The sequence below is a fragment of the Hetaerina americana genome, unplaced genomic scaffold (genome assembly GCF_022747635.1).
Source record: "Hetaerina americana unplaced genomic scaffold, ioHetAmer1.1.p SCAF_4, whole genome shotgun sequence".
Taxonomy (NCBI): Eukaryota; Metazoa; Arthropoda; class Insecta; order Odonata; family Calopterygidae; genus Hetaerina; species Hetaerina americana.
In genome coordinates this window covers 103459412-103474484 of record NW_027286985.1, presented here as the reverse complement: position 1 = coordinate 103474484, position 15073 = coordinate 103459412, and the positions used below count along the sequence as shown (strand labels likewise).

At 39.8% G+C, this 15073-nt stretch overlaps 1 protein-coding gene across 2 annotated transcripts in view; it reads left to right on the top strand.

Moving 5' to 3' along the window:
- The window catches only part of LOC139692305 (patched domain-containing protein 3-like), a 215023-nt gene that overhangs the window by 135468 nt on the left and 64482 nt on the right, over positions 1 to 15073 (top strand). For both annotated transcript variants that reach the window (XM_071590411.1, XM_071590410.1), the window contains exon 2: positions 4923 to 4970. The gene's annotated coding sequence lies outside the window, so the exon portion shown is untranslated. The remainder of the gene's footprint in view (positions 1 to 4922; positions 4971 to 15073) is intronic.

Below are 15073 nucleotides of genomic sequence, written 5' to 3'. Positions count from 1 at the left end.
CATGTTAGTAAAATTAGAGAGATTAAGTGCAGAGCAGATAGATTTATGATGTAATTTTTTCCACGAACGGTAAGTGATCAGAATAACATTGTCTGACAGCGCTATTGGGGAAAAGTAGTTTGGGTCAGTAGTAGTCTGGTGAGTAGTCACCCCATGCCACACACCCCAATGTTGCCTTGCAGGATACTATGCAATGGAATGTAGTCTAATCATGAGAGTGCATGCATTTCGAAAGTGTACCTACGCCGATGACTGCAGGTGGCTTCTCTTGATATCCCTCTCTTCTCGCTTTCCCTGCGGCCCCTCTACCTCTCTCCACTCCCGCCCCCTCCCCTTAAAAACCTTGCCCCCACCCCCGTCGTTTGCACCGAGCGGAGATGTCAAGATGGCCCACCGTCGCACGGAACACGTCCATAACCATCACCACCGTCATCAAAGACCCGCGGCGATTCCTTCCTTCCCCTCGGGACGCCACGGAAATGTCCTCATTACCCGCTGGCATGGAGATGTTCTTTGGTTGCCAGGAAAGCGTTGCGGCGAAATTGTTTTTTATTTTAATGGAAGGGTCAAAACGAAGCGTTTCTACCACCAGGTTACTCAGTCGGGGAAACGTCCCCGCACTCCGACCAGAACGGCGTCTGCTAGACTCTCGCCTCGGATACCAAGGTGACGCTTCAATCAGAATCGGTCCCTAAGGTAGATGCCCCTTCACCCAGTGGGCAGAACGTACAGACCCACCCCGGTGGGTCCCTGATTCCAATCCCTGTGCACTTAGAGCTATACTAAGGCAGAGATATGTATGAGTAAAACAAGTTGGTCCTCTTCATAGGGAAAGGAAATTAATTGTCTTTAATACATGAATTTTTTCAATAGTCTGCCAATTATATTGAATCAAATACATCGTTGCAACCGGAGCTTTTATTGCAAACTTGAATCACTATTGTCAACTTCGTCAGGAATGTCTCGAAGATACTGATTTAATCAATGACTGCAATTGTCACCGGGTGTAGATATTTCTTATTTCCATCAACTTGGCAGAAAACCTTACTTATTTTTGATTAAGAAAATGAGTGTTCAGTAGTTATTTACATTTATTTACTTCGTAGGACCATTAAGCAATGTTAAACTTAAATTTATCCGGAATTAAAAAATTAGCTCACACTATATTTTTTGCATCAATGAAGAATCTTAAGAAAATGTTATTGATATCATACCGTCTGTTTGAAATATGATTGCGATGGAATATTGTTGTAAAAATGTCATTAGGGATCATTTTAGTAAGAATTAGCGAATGCAGAGTCACAATAAGACCTCCTTAGAGTCCTCCTTTTGCATTTTGACGTCAATCTCGAACACACAATTCACTTGATCTCAGCTTATAAACAACATAAAATAAAAACATCGTCACTTAGGACTAAGGTTTGAGGTCCATTTCAATAAATAATAATGTCGCCTAATGCTTAGCATTTGGGGTTGATTTTTACTTTTTTAGCTTATTCCTAAATCCATTTGTTATGCTAAATTAAATGTAATGGTCATTTTTGCAAATCTAGGTATCGTAGTCCAAATTTAAACAAAGGTGAAATCTGTCACAATAGGCAGGTGAGTCAAACCCAGACCGAACCAAGTCAATTAAGATCCCACGCCTGGGGGCGATGTACTCAATGCAAAAACATTGCCTTAATCGCATTTAATTTTAAGGCACTTTATCGATAGCATATGCATGCAGCCTTTACTTCCAAAAAGCACACACTGTTCCACCTTCGAAAAGGGGCAATGGTGTGTGAGAGCGTGACTTCTTGCGCGGTAAGGACCGGTTCTAAATGTTGTACAAGACCTACTAGCCAGGCCACTGCGCAATACTTACCCCCGACTAAGGAGGCGGCAAGCGGAGAAGGCGTTCCTTCTTCGCGTCAACACCTGATTACTGGAATATGATCAAAAGCGACCAACGTGGATTGAATAACTCTAGAAAACACCTCTCCTTGAGAGCTTTAGTCATTACATTAACGCGACCAGAGTTCTTACATTTTCACGTGTCTATTTTACCTAGTCACACGTATTCTGTCTTTCAGAAAATATCATTAATAATCAAAAAATGCCTGCTCTTCTCAATACTGCGAAAATATACATTTATAAGCTTTGGAGTCAACAACGCGTAGCTCAAAGGAAACTTCCTATTCCACAAATTCCGTAGATCTTGGGCACTCGGGAGATTAAATTGTGGATAGTCGTGTATTGTGAAGAAATTTTAAATAAATGAAAACGCTAGGTCACATTAATCCATCAGAATGTACTTATTCCTTGCGTAGAGTTAACTTTGGAATGTAATAGAACAGAGTCCAAAACGGCGATGGAGGCTGGATCGTGACGGATGTTAGCAAGATGGAGTTTAATTATGTTTTTCTTGATTAGTATTGATTGTTTAACATTTTAACTTATCAATTGAATATAATTCATTTTACTAATATTTATATATTTATAATTACTAACCGTAACCTACCAATCAAGGTAGGATTTAGATGAACCCAGATGAACCCTTTTACAGTACCAGCATTGATGTATGAAAACACTAATAACCCCACAAACCCAACCCCAATGCCAGCGCCTCTGCCAGAAGGTGCCAGCGTTAACCTCGTTCAGACAAATCGTCACGGCCTATTTCACGTCTATTATTATAGAGCGTTCCAAAATGGTTTCCCTTCAAGCTCCTTTTTATTCTTGGGAACAAAACCGAGCGGGGTCGCATTGGGCTGTAGGTCACTTTTACAGCGATCCAAGAGATCACGCGGGATTCTCACACAAGCAACCTTCTGATCTGACAGTACCTTGGTGACCATCTTGGCACACGCCTTTCCCATGTCTAAACCTAATTTAAGAATGCAATGCACTGTGACTTTCGGAATATTGCTAATATTCTGGGAAAAAATATCGGTGGGAAAAAATCATTCTACTTATTTTTGAGACTGTCCAACGGATGCAGAACTGAAAAATAATATATTTTAATATTGAGAATGGGCTTAAGGATATGTTAGATCGGGGTTAAATGTACAGTCGTGTGTGGCGTCAGGATTCATAAGAATCTAACTAAATCCGGAAGTATACCACTAATATTATTATAGGAGAAATCTAACGCGCCAAGTGTTACTGGATGGGAATTAATAGTATCTTTTATTAAGGTCATAATAAATACCTTTATTTAATTATATTGAATTTAGCTTCCACTTCTGTGTCATGGTCCTTGGTTGTTTCATTACGCTAACCTAATAGTAAGACAATTTTAGTCCCATCTCACTCTAACGCAGCCGAACACTTAGGCAAAGCCGAGTGGGTTAAACACTCGGCTTTACTTGAGTGTCCTCAGGTTGTGCCCAACCGATTACTAACAAAATAATGCTCGTTAGAGAAATAAATATTTTCCTTCGGTTTCCATACAACCTTTCTGCAGTCTTTAAGTAAAGAGGTCAGCGCGACAAGAAACGCTCGAGAAAGTTCTCCGAGCTCTTCTCGGTAGACGTCGGTCTCTCGGGAGGAGGGAGGATTGTAGGTCACGCTGCACCTTTTGTTTTACGCAAGGTGTTCCTTCAACAGGAGAGGTACAAAATGATGGATTACCCGATCACGCAAAAACTTCAGCATGGAATGCTTAGATATTCACCGAAAAAATAATTGCACCCGATACCGAAAGAACATCCCCCGCATCGACCACAGCAAACAATCCGAAGGCAGGCTTGATTGGTAGCCGAGGATAGATCCCACCCCATACTGAGCCTAAAGGCATGCGCTACTCACACATTTACAGTAGTGAGGTCATTTATTTTATCTATGCCACCTGCGGTTTCCCAGGAAGATCTAGTACCCGGAAGATCATACAGGTTGAGCAAGGCTTGTGTTACCTAAAGTTACAAGGTTCTCCAAACCCTGGCTGTCAGGTCGGCAGACGAACGCCCAACCTACTCCCTTCGAAAGACACGTGTCAGAAATGAATAGCTTTTAAAACTCCCAAACCAAACCTACAAACCTGTGAAATTCGTAAATAATTACAATGTTTCCACGAAGATATCAATTTACATGATTCTTTAGCCCTATTAGTACATGTATTGACTGGCTAGCTACACCCATGTGGAGGAATATAGGGCGATATTTTACCTGTAACATCGAGAATGAAAATTTCCTTGATAAGCCAGGTCCCTTTAGGGCCAAACCACTTGAGTTCCAACTGCCTCGATTCTCGAAGAGGGAGATATGTAGGGTTCCGCAGGCGAGGATGTTACCTACCAGAAGAAAACGGAATGAAAGACTGGCCCAGCTGTTCGTCCTAAGAGTCTTCTTTCAAAACGTTATGAATAACTAACATTTATAAATCTTATTGAATATTAAATTCTATTTATGTCTATGATGAAATAAATGCGAAGTAGGGACGTGCCTGTCGATGGGCCACAGTTTTTGCAGAAATAAAATGGCAAAACATACATATCCGAATAACGTCTTCAAAGGGCAAAACGTTTAGATTAACCATTTAGATACCCTTAGATACCCGATCACGCTATCTCTGGGTTTTATGCAAGACTGTACATAGTTAAGTAAAACTTCCCAAATTCCCATTTTTCTTCAATTCTTTGAAATTCACCACCAGAAAAGTATCATAATAATCAGCTTAGCTTTTTTAAAAGGATCGATAATATGTGATTAAACCAGCTTAGATAATCAGTATCTTATTTTTATTTAAATAAGTTAAATGCTCTTGAGCAATCATTATTATTTTGCCAAAAAATCGTGTGTAATTTGTCATTAATGAATTATTTATTAATGAAAATACCTGATTCCGTTTATTCGGAGTTTCTCAGATATTTCCACAATTTCTTAAATGTACTTGGGGCCATTTATCAATACCACATACTAATTACCAATTTCCTTTGCAGGTTCTAAGCAGGCTTAAGTGATTGCATCAGTCAGAAAGAACAATAACGGTAAGTTGTAAAATGGAAAATTCCCTCATTTTGCATGAAATTGTTCCAACAATACTACCACCTAGTTTCAATAATTCCACCTAGATAACCATAAATGACTAAGCTAATATAGAATATATCTTGTTATAAATCGAACATGATCAACGGATGATCATTGACAGATAGTATGAAAATGATTTACAGATGGTATGAAAATGATTTCATAGTACTCAGCATCATTTTTATTAAGTTTAAGAAATGCTTAATAGAATGAAAATACCACCCTCCTCTTGATAATACACCTAAACGTCAATGTAAAGATTGGTATCGGAATCGTCTGACCCGACTATTTCGATGTCGATATTCTGTTGAAAATTAAACGAGGACATATAGGATATTCCAATTAGGCTTAAAGGCTAGGAATAACACATACCGATATATTGCGAACGTTTTTAAAAATCGAGTTTAACATTCAAAATACTTCGTACTTAATAAAGATATCATGCTAGGGGTTTATGTGGGAAGCGATCGTATGTCAAGCTCGTGTCCTGGGCATCGACAGTGTTCGTCTTTAATATTTTTCCCCTGGTGTTCTTCAGTTTCCTTCGCGTTTCCTCACTGTTAGACATACCTCCGATAGTGTTTGGTCCCATGGTGAGAATTGACGCCCTACACAATTCATTTCTAATGACAAATGCTAGCTGAAAGATGATGGGCCAGGCCTTCCCCTCTGTATATCTCTATGCGCAATTTCCATTCCGACGCATTCCTAGGAATGGGAAATCCGCTTCAACACTGCAAAAAGATGTTAATCCATTTGGTTTTCCTCTGATAATACTGCGACATCAGAAGGTGCTCACCAGAGACCCATCAGGACCTCGAAATGGAATTGCTTATACGGTTGAATGACGGAATCAAACTACGCGAAAATTCCACTTCACTTCAACAAAGGAAAACTGTTTGTGCCGAGTCTTTCAAAGTCAGATTGGATTTATTTGGGAGAGAAGTCATTAGACAAACTGCCGGCGCAGCCTACTTCACATGCGCCCGATGGAAACACGTGGACGAAGTCCCAAGACTAGTAGACCGGGCCTGTTGCTCAATCATCCGTCGAGTGAGCGACCCGGCGCCCCGTTACTAGTGAGTCCCACCGCCGCCGCAAGCCCGGGGGTGAGGCCAAAAGGTCCGGGAGGGACGGACTCTTTCCTCTCCCACCCGGGAGCGGCGGTCGCATGGACGGGCGACCGTCCAATGCATGCGGCGGCGCCTATTTGGGTCAGCCGGCAGAGACCATTCCCTCGGCAGGTGGAGTGCGGGAGCGGTTGGCGACCATAAAAACGGGTGCGGGAAGGACACGCACACTTCCCCGGAGACAAAGCAGGGGCGTGAGGGTGATATGGGGGGAGGGGGGGACGGAGATATCCACCGGACAGATGAACAAGTGGGCGTCGCAGCTGGTGAGCCGAGGGTGATTCTGTGGCGACGGCTTCTCTCTCTCATTACGAACCCACTCGCACAAACAGTAGGAAAGTGATTGAGCTCGACCTTTGATGCATTCCGCGGGGCACGTCCTTATTACACTGCGTGAGAATCAAAATTAATGAAAATAAATGCTGGTTCACTTATTTCGCATTCAAACGAAAAGAGTGCTCGTGAAGCGGTGATGGTCCACATTCAAAATATATCGAATACTGTATGTCATCTGTTCGATACTCGAAAGGAAATACGATCTTATAACAATTAAATTGTGTGTCGTCCATAATTCGTGCTTTACATGATTTTCTTTTACGAAGAAGGTATCTTAAGTTTTCTTTGATATAAAATGGTAAAATCCAAATTCATGTAGGTTATATTATTAAAAAAAAGTTTTAAGCAAGTTACAATAAATATTCTGTAGTTGCCTCCAAGTATAAGCACGCCCGAACAACACACGGAAAGAAAGAATCCCTTTTCTAACAATTCATGGCATGGCATTTTTTCTGAAATTTCTTATTTTTCCTCCTAATTAGTATTTACAATCATAATCATAATTGGTACGTTAAGGAACTATTACGAAATAACATATTGCATTACGAATAATTTTAGAGAAAGCCTGTGATTACATTCCGTGCTGCAACTTCTTGCCCTCAATGTAAATATTTGAAATGTCCACCGAAACTCAGCATACAAAAACACTATACAAAAATTTCCATTGAAAAATGCAGTCCCTCCCGAGAGTTGAGATTTCCGTTCTTTAAAAAAAAATTGTCGAGAAAAATATTAAATGCACTGTGATTTTCACGCGTCACTGAAAATAAAATATGTTGCTCGAAAGTCACATTCTGGCCTGAAATAGAAAGCCCCCGTTCTCAGCAGCCGAGACTCAAAGAGGACATTTTTTAATATGAATTATAATTCAATCTCCTTGTCTCGTTTCCTTCATTTATCGGTTTAGTTGCATGCTTTTTCATTCGCATGATCGTTTGTTGGTTTTAGAGTAAATGAATCTCGGAAACATGGTATTTCTTATGAAAAACATATATATATATATATATATATATATATATATATATATATATATATATATATATAATATCAGGAAAGAGTTGTACTTTTTGGCTTAGTATTAGCAATTAGTTTTCCATTTGGCTCTTGAAATAGTTTAAGAACAGTAATTTGGCTCTGCTAGTACACCACAGCCAAATTTTATTGATTCATTAAATTTGTCTCCCCTGTCGCTTGTGCAGGAACACTGCCTCAGTAAAAGTATAGCACTTAATTGCAATCGAGGCATTTTATTGCAGATCACAAAATTTTCTTCTGATAATTAAGTGCGGAATGACTTTTAATGCCGTATTTCTGTCATAAACATTAATCTTCTCCTCGTGCTATAGACAATCAAATTTTTTTGCAAATTTTTATTGCAGACCACAAAATTTTCTTCTCATCATTTAGTGTTGAATGACTTTTAATGCCGTATTTCTGTCATAAACATTAATCTTGTCATTGTGCTAAAGACAATCAAATTTGACAAAAAATGGATCTTTCCATTTGAAACCCTGGGTTGCAGTGACCTACAATGGATTCCAATTCCACTCAAACCGTATAGATTTTTAATTTGAGGACTATTTTCAGCCAAATATTTGTCAGTTTTTTTGGACCCCATGAGCATGAAGAACCCACTCATTACGTCCGACAATTTTTTAGCGCTTCCCCTCACCATAAAGTGGATTATTAAACTATCCGTGCCGACTTCCGAAAAGAGTGCACCTTAGTCATTTGAACCTGTCCGTACGTGGGGTACGGAAGTCCTCGCGTGATATGTTCCAGGCGTTCATAGTTACTCTATCGTACTTTACCCATAGTTACTCTGAAGAAGATCCTCCTCCACTTCCCCTTTTTTTCCATTCCCTCCCGATTTCTTCAGGCGTGTACATCTCCCTTCTGTTTTTTTCTCTTTCGTCTATTATGGATAGCCGCGACAACCGGTCAGCGTCCGTCCTAGCAAAGCCGGCGGCGGCGACGTTTCCTTCACCTACTGTTCCACTTACCAACCCCTGGCGCCTCCTTCGGGGACGGTGAGGGAGGGAAGTGCGAATGCATTCGTCCCATTGGCTGAGGATTACTTCAAAGACTTTCCTGTTCCACACTTCCCATCCAATCACTTCTCCACCCCGAAGGATACCCAATGATCGCCAAGTCTGTGGTGAACTATCTCCAGAGAAACTTGGTGATTTCCCATGGCATTAATTTAATTAATTAAAACAATAATCATGACCGTGGCGGAAAATCATACGACTGAGTGTCAACGTTTAGATGTGAGGATATAAAAACAGAAATACAAAGTAAGAATTATTTTACGCCTAAAATTTACAATTTTATTGCATTTTTTTCGGAAATAATTTGTTCAAATCTAAAATAGAAATGGTACCAAATACAAGTAGACCAAATAATATTCGAAGCATTGGTCGCACCCTTTCAAGAAATGAATCTATTAAACTAACTAAAACAATCGGATACGACTGCCCTCAGTGTATAAAGTGAATACAAATGGAAAATTAAGAGATGCAATGTCACCAAAAAAGCTATCCACAAAACATGTTTTTTAATCGTTTCATTTGACATGAATTATTAACACTATACTTAAAATCGTCCACTATCTTAGTATCAGGCTCTCTCTTAGGCAGAGTTCACAGACCTTGTGGTTTTGAAGAGGCACAGAAATGGTCCCGATGTGCATACCCCTTTATAGGGATTAATCCCTATACTAGGGTTTATCATAGTCATAAATGTTTTCAGTCAATAGTCAGTCAGAACTCAGGTCCGGTTAATTTTCTTGTCGCAAGACTCACGGCATCATGCATAAGTCAGGCACACACATCATTATTGAAATAATATCGTAAGGGAAAAAAATATAAATTATCGTCTAACAGGTAGCCTTTGAAACGTATTAATACCTTGATAATCATTTTTCCTTATCTATTCAGATAAAGTATGCCGGATTCAGGAAAATAATGTTTCAATTCTTGGTATTTAAGATGTTCTCAATGAGTTATCATTTGCATTTGATCGATAAGACTTGGTGATGTTATCATTCACTCATTGAAGCATCCGAAGATTTTCTACACGCCAGGATTTAAGGGCAACCATGACTTAAAAGGAGGCCGTTGTACACGCCAATTAATCATAAGCATATGCCTCCTTCTAACCACTTCAACGTTCATGTTCAAGACACGTAATAAATGACGATTAAGTAAAAATATTCCATTGACCTATAAATTGAACCTTGACCTGATAATTAATTTGTAAAGTATACCCTTTGAGGTATTTTGCGACGAAAGTAGACATTCAAACTGTGCATAAACGTATTTAACCGATTAATTAGGCTGATGGTTTAAGTGAAGTGATTCTGGCGATTACAATCAATATGGATGCCTTTTAAAAAGCTGAGCATAACCATATTTGCATTCAAATGGGGCATAGGGCTAGTAGTAACCTTCAATATGATTCTACGAGAATAACATTACATATATGTGGATCGGGTTATTAGGGTGGCTAGTTTACTTTCTCCCCACCCTGAAGACTCGGGATCGAACCCCGCCCGTGGCAGAGGCACCCCGATCCCTTATTTCTCCACCGCGCGAGTGTACAAGTTCATTACTCCCCCCTTATGATGGGACGTTTATGGTTGGCTCTTTGAAGTCACTCTTCAGTAGGCTAATGCTGACGCCAGTTTTCTCTCCACCTATTCTGCCCCCATTCCAAATCCTACCCCCACCAGATTACCCACAATTATCCGCAATGACGCGAATTGCCTCATCTGTTGGTCACCTCCCCCTAATGACTACGGTCATCAATATTAAGCATCTGCCAAACAATCAATTCCACGTTTTTAATGCTCGTGACTACCTGCACTGCCCCTTCCATCTCAGAATTCAGTAATTGAATTACATTCGCTCAAAGGCATACAATAATTCCACTCGAGTAAGTATCGATGTTTGTAAGCGTGCAATGTTGTCACAAACGTAAGAAAAATCTCCGTCCAAAATGCTCCGAGTTAGTTTCCCAGACGATTACATTTCCCAAGAGATTTTGTCCGCGAGCCAGTTGTGTGTTAGCACGCTCGAGGTTTGTCGACCTTTTCCACGCGAGTCGCTGGGAGGCATTGCAATCGCCTTCGAGAGCAGAGAAAACCCATCACCACGTCAATTTCATCCAATGGAATTCTTGATTGGCTTCTCTGTTCACCGAAAAACAAAACGGCGCGATAGAGCGCCAAAGGGCAACTCACGCGATCGGGCTTTCTGCTTGCGGTGCAAATGCCGAATTCCAGGGCGACTTGCACGTCGCTGGTGCGCTGGCCAGTGACGCGTGCCGCTCTTAACGAATCTTTATTTTTATAAAAATGGATTATGTGCACGCGAAACGGGCAGGTAAGTGCACGATCCAGTTTATGTCTCTCAAAGAGAGTAAATTTCACTTGGCTGCCAACCGGCATAAAAAGTTCATACTTGGAAGGGGTGATGCCACGGGAAAGTCTGGGCTCAGCGTCCGTGTCGGGGAAGGGGGGGGGGTACTGCGCTCATTCCAGCAGTCTAAGAAATGCATATTCATTGCGAAACCTCCAGATGTGCAATTACGTGATAGTAGCCTGGAAGCAGATTTTCAATTTCTAAGTTTCTGGCAGTGACGAGAAAAAACATTCACGTCTAACGTGTGGGATAGTGGTATCCTTCCCGAAGGAAAGATCCAACCCCGGGACTCTGTTTTCCCTTTAGAGATGGGCCCATCATAAAATGTATGTTCCTAACTCGAATATAAATCCTACGAAAACGAAACGTTCCTTCTTTTTTGCCAGTGATCCCGCATAGAACTATCAAAGAGCCGTGTGATTTGTTGAGGATGTCAAGGTACCCATTTCTGTGAAATTTCACCCCAGGCAACCTTAGATTTCGAAGGGTCAGATTGACTGGCAATATGGGGTATAAATCCTAATGAAATAAAATTATTGAAGCTAATTATCAACATATCAATCCTAAGGTTGGTCAACTGCAGTCCTCCACTTTTCCCTTTCGGATGCTAACTCCCCTTCCTCCCTCAGAGGTATTCCGGACTAAAATCGGCACTTACTTTACCTGACAGAAGAAGTATTGTCTTTGTGTCGCTTAACACAAATATATAACCATTCTCATAAAAATTACCATAGCATTTTAGTTCTTCTTTTTAGATTTTTTAGTCTTTATCTCAATAGCCGTTTAAGTGTGCCCAGATCATCTAGTTCTTCTTTTCAACTTCGCGCTCCGCTTTGCCCTTTCCTCCCCTACCACTCTTTGTTATTCTTTATTTCAACTCTCAAGTTTATCTCCAGCACGATGTTTCAAAGTCTACTATGATCTGCTTTTCTCATCGTCAATGTCTCCAATCCATAGAATACCATACTTCACCCTAATACTTTCACATAATGCTTCTTTGTTTGTTACCTTATGTTTTTTTAGCATAGCTACTGCCAAACAATATCTTGATTTTCTTTGAGCTTCTTTCATCTCTCCTCGTGTAACTACCGAGCTAAGGGACAGATTTCTCTGGTTCTAATTTCTCTCTACACAACTCATATTCTGCCAACAACTTTTGTATTTCGAATTCTAGGATTTTAGTTTTCTTTTCGCCGATTTTCGTTTTATATCCGCGACAAATGCCTTTTGCAATACTTTGAAATTTTCTTCGGCTCCATTTATTTTCCACATCACTTCATATCATGCTATTAACTTCCTCCCTCTCGCTCGTTTGATCTCCTCTCCTCATTGGGTTCTTGGACGTCGTCTTTCCTATCAACGTCTCCTTTCACTTTTCTTACCTCCTCCCAACAACCTCCTCTCCTCCTTCACCATCCCTAACATTTCTTTTGTCTTCCTCTCTGTATGTCCTTTTTCCATCCCTCAGCGTTACCCTCTGAAAACTCTCCACTCTATCACGAATACTCAATCACGGCATCGCAACTCCAACTCCATATTGAAGTATTTCATTCCTAATAATCGACTAGTTTCACTGCAATTAACAATGCTTAGTTCCTCAATGATAAACAGTTTCTGCACCTTGGGCTGAGTGTTTACAATGGTCCTTATTATTTGTGATCCAATATAAAAGGCCACTATTGGATCTTTAAGGGTTATTGTTAAATAAAAAAATAAAGTATAAAAACAGAGAAAATGGACACTTAGACCCATTGTTTGAATAGAAATGGCATAATTGAATGATATCGTATAAATATAGCCCACGGGAGCTTTCATTGCCAAGGAAAAGTTGTAAGTTAAGGTTTGCTTGTGTTTTTAATATCTGTGGTGCATCCTTCGACTGACGTCACGTAGCTGGTGTAGGAGACCGGCCTTAAATGCGTGGTTGTGAGAAAACTTTAATGGTTCGTAAAAATAATTACAGAGAACGCTTTTCATTTACATTCATTAATGATTCAATGAGCACTTGTATGAGTTTTAAATGTATTTGATAAAAATATAGCAGATCATACATTCAGATCCACTTATGCTTTGATATATTCCTTATTTCATAATTTCCGTTAATTAGAGTTTTGAAAGCAAAAAAATCGATTTCATGGAACTGATTGTATTTACGTATTTTTAGTAAACACCGTGGTATCTTAGGATTTACTTCTTAAAATCATGGTCATATAATTTTTGAACGTCAAGTAGATGATAAATTACATTGTGTGAATTTCGGTTGAATTTTCGATACATCTGGCGTCCATATTCCAGTACAACCTTCGGCCCAATCGATTTTGAAATTAGCGTAATGCCTTGACGAACACTTATTTGCAATTGGGCGCAATCAATTGTCCAATCCTAGTACACTCATTTTCGTATGAAAATATCTTTGGGCAGTTCCTCGGACCGAGACACCATTTTGCAAACGGAAACACCTTTAGCGAGAAACTCGACAGTTAGTCTATAAACGAACGTCTATGATACTATTGCTTGGTTCACCCACGCTAATGTTTAAATTAACATTAAATCGGACAGTTTTTAATTCACATTTTATCTTAGTTTGTTTAAACCAGGTTAGATAGCCGAGTTTATTGTCCATAAAAGCGAGTCTATTTTCCCGAGGGTTCAATTTCTGACAATTCATTTTTTTAGTAAGGGAAAGAAATACCAACCGAGGTGTAATTTAGAATGAGGCAACTCCCACGGCATTCAGTCGCTGAGGTATGGAAGGCAGGGCAGAGGGCTGGTTGACTGTATAGAGAAAAAGCTCTTGGGAAAGCGAGAGAAATCATGAAAATCGATGGCAGCCGGCAATAAGTAAGTGCATCACCGCAGGTCTAGAGCGCGCGGGCAGGCCGAAGCCAACGCAGAAGCGGCGGCCCGCGCCCTCACAGCTCTGGGGCGAACTTCCCTTTCCCTCCCGTTTCACTCGCGGCGAAAGCTCCCCGCGGTCCACGTAAAACCCTTCGGAAATCATCCACCGGGAAAATCTTCCGCTGGGAAATCCATCGCATCCCCAAGTTGTTCCTCGGCGAATCATCTCCAGCGATCGTGAAATTCATAGAAATGGAGAAAGCTATGAAGAAGTGTTCGTGGATCAAATCTGTGGCTGCAACGTGAAACACAAAGATTTAATTCAATATAAATCAGGATCGATGAAAAAGAAATAATGTATCCGATACGTGGTTGTCTTAAATTGCTCCATTGCCTCAAAATCATTTGTCCTTATCATGCGTTTCCTAAAAAGTTCACCTAAAAAATCAAACAAGACCTTCGTAGTTAATCTGGTTTATTTGAATATTTTGGTCTTTCAATTGTTTATTTTGAACTTTGGTCCCATATTTTTATCTTTAACTCATCATTTATTAAGTTGACGTACGTCCTCTCCTTTGTATGCTTCAATTTTTTGTCTGAATTCAATAATTTCCCTTCGTTTCTCTATTCGTAGACGTAAGCAGTGATATGTCTATCACTGTGACGGAACTCAAGTACGAGAAGTTCCATATGGTGCAGACAATGCTCCAAAAACTTTAAACATTTTCATGTTGCTCTATTTTATATCTGTCAATTCTATCACTTGACTGAATCTAATTATTTATTTCGAATTAAAACTTATTTGATACTCAATCGGTGGGTAATAAGCTTTAAATAAGCCTAACGCCATGCATTTGAATAGGTACACAACAAATTATTTTCCACTGAAATATGATTTGAGTTTTATCACAGCTTTCTATTGATAATCATGTGTTTTCAACTGTGGTAATAAAATTCTAAACTTATCCGATAGAGCCATCAGAGTCAGTTTTATCAATTCTTCTAATGTAATTACCAAACACATACCTGATTGGTCCTTGAATTTTACCGAAATAATTCATAGCTTTTTACGGCCATATTTTCACCCTATACCCTCAATGATGGAATCTCCATGCCTATCTTATCTAAGATTCGTTTTGCGTAAGTTTAACAAGCGGAGGGTATCTGTTAAATTATCTTCATATTTTTTCGTCTCATATGATTTTTATCGAAAAATTCTTACATTTTCCGATCTTAATCCCACTGCGCTAACACAAATTATTTCAGTAGCTCCCCATAAAGTAAACCGAATCATAAACCGTTTATTTGCCAAATTTATCGAATAATGGCCTTGTA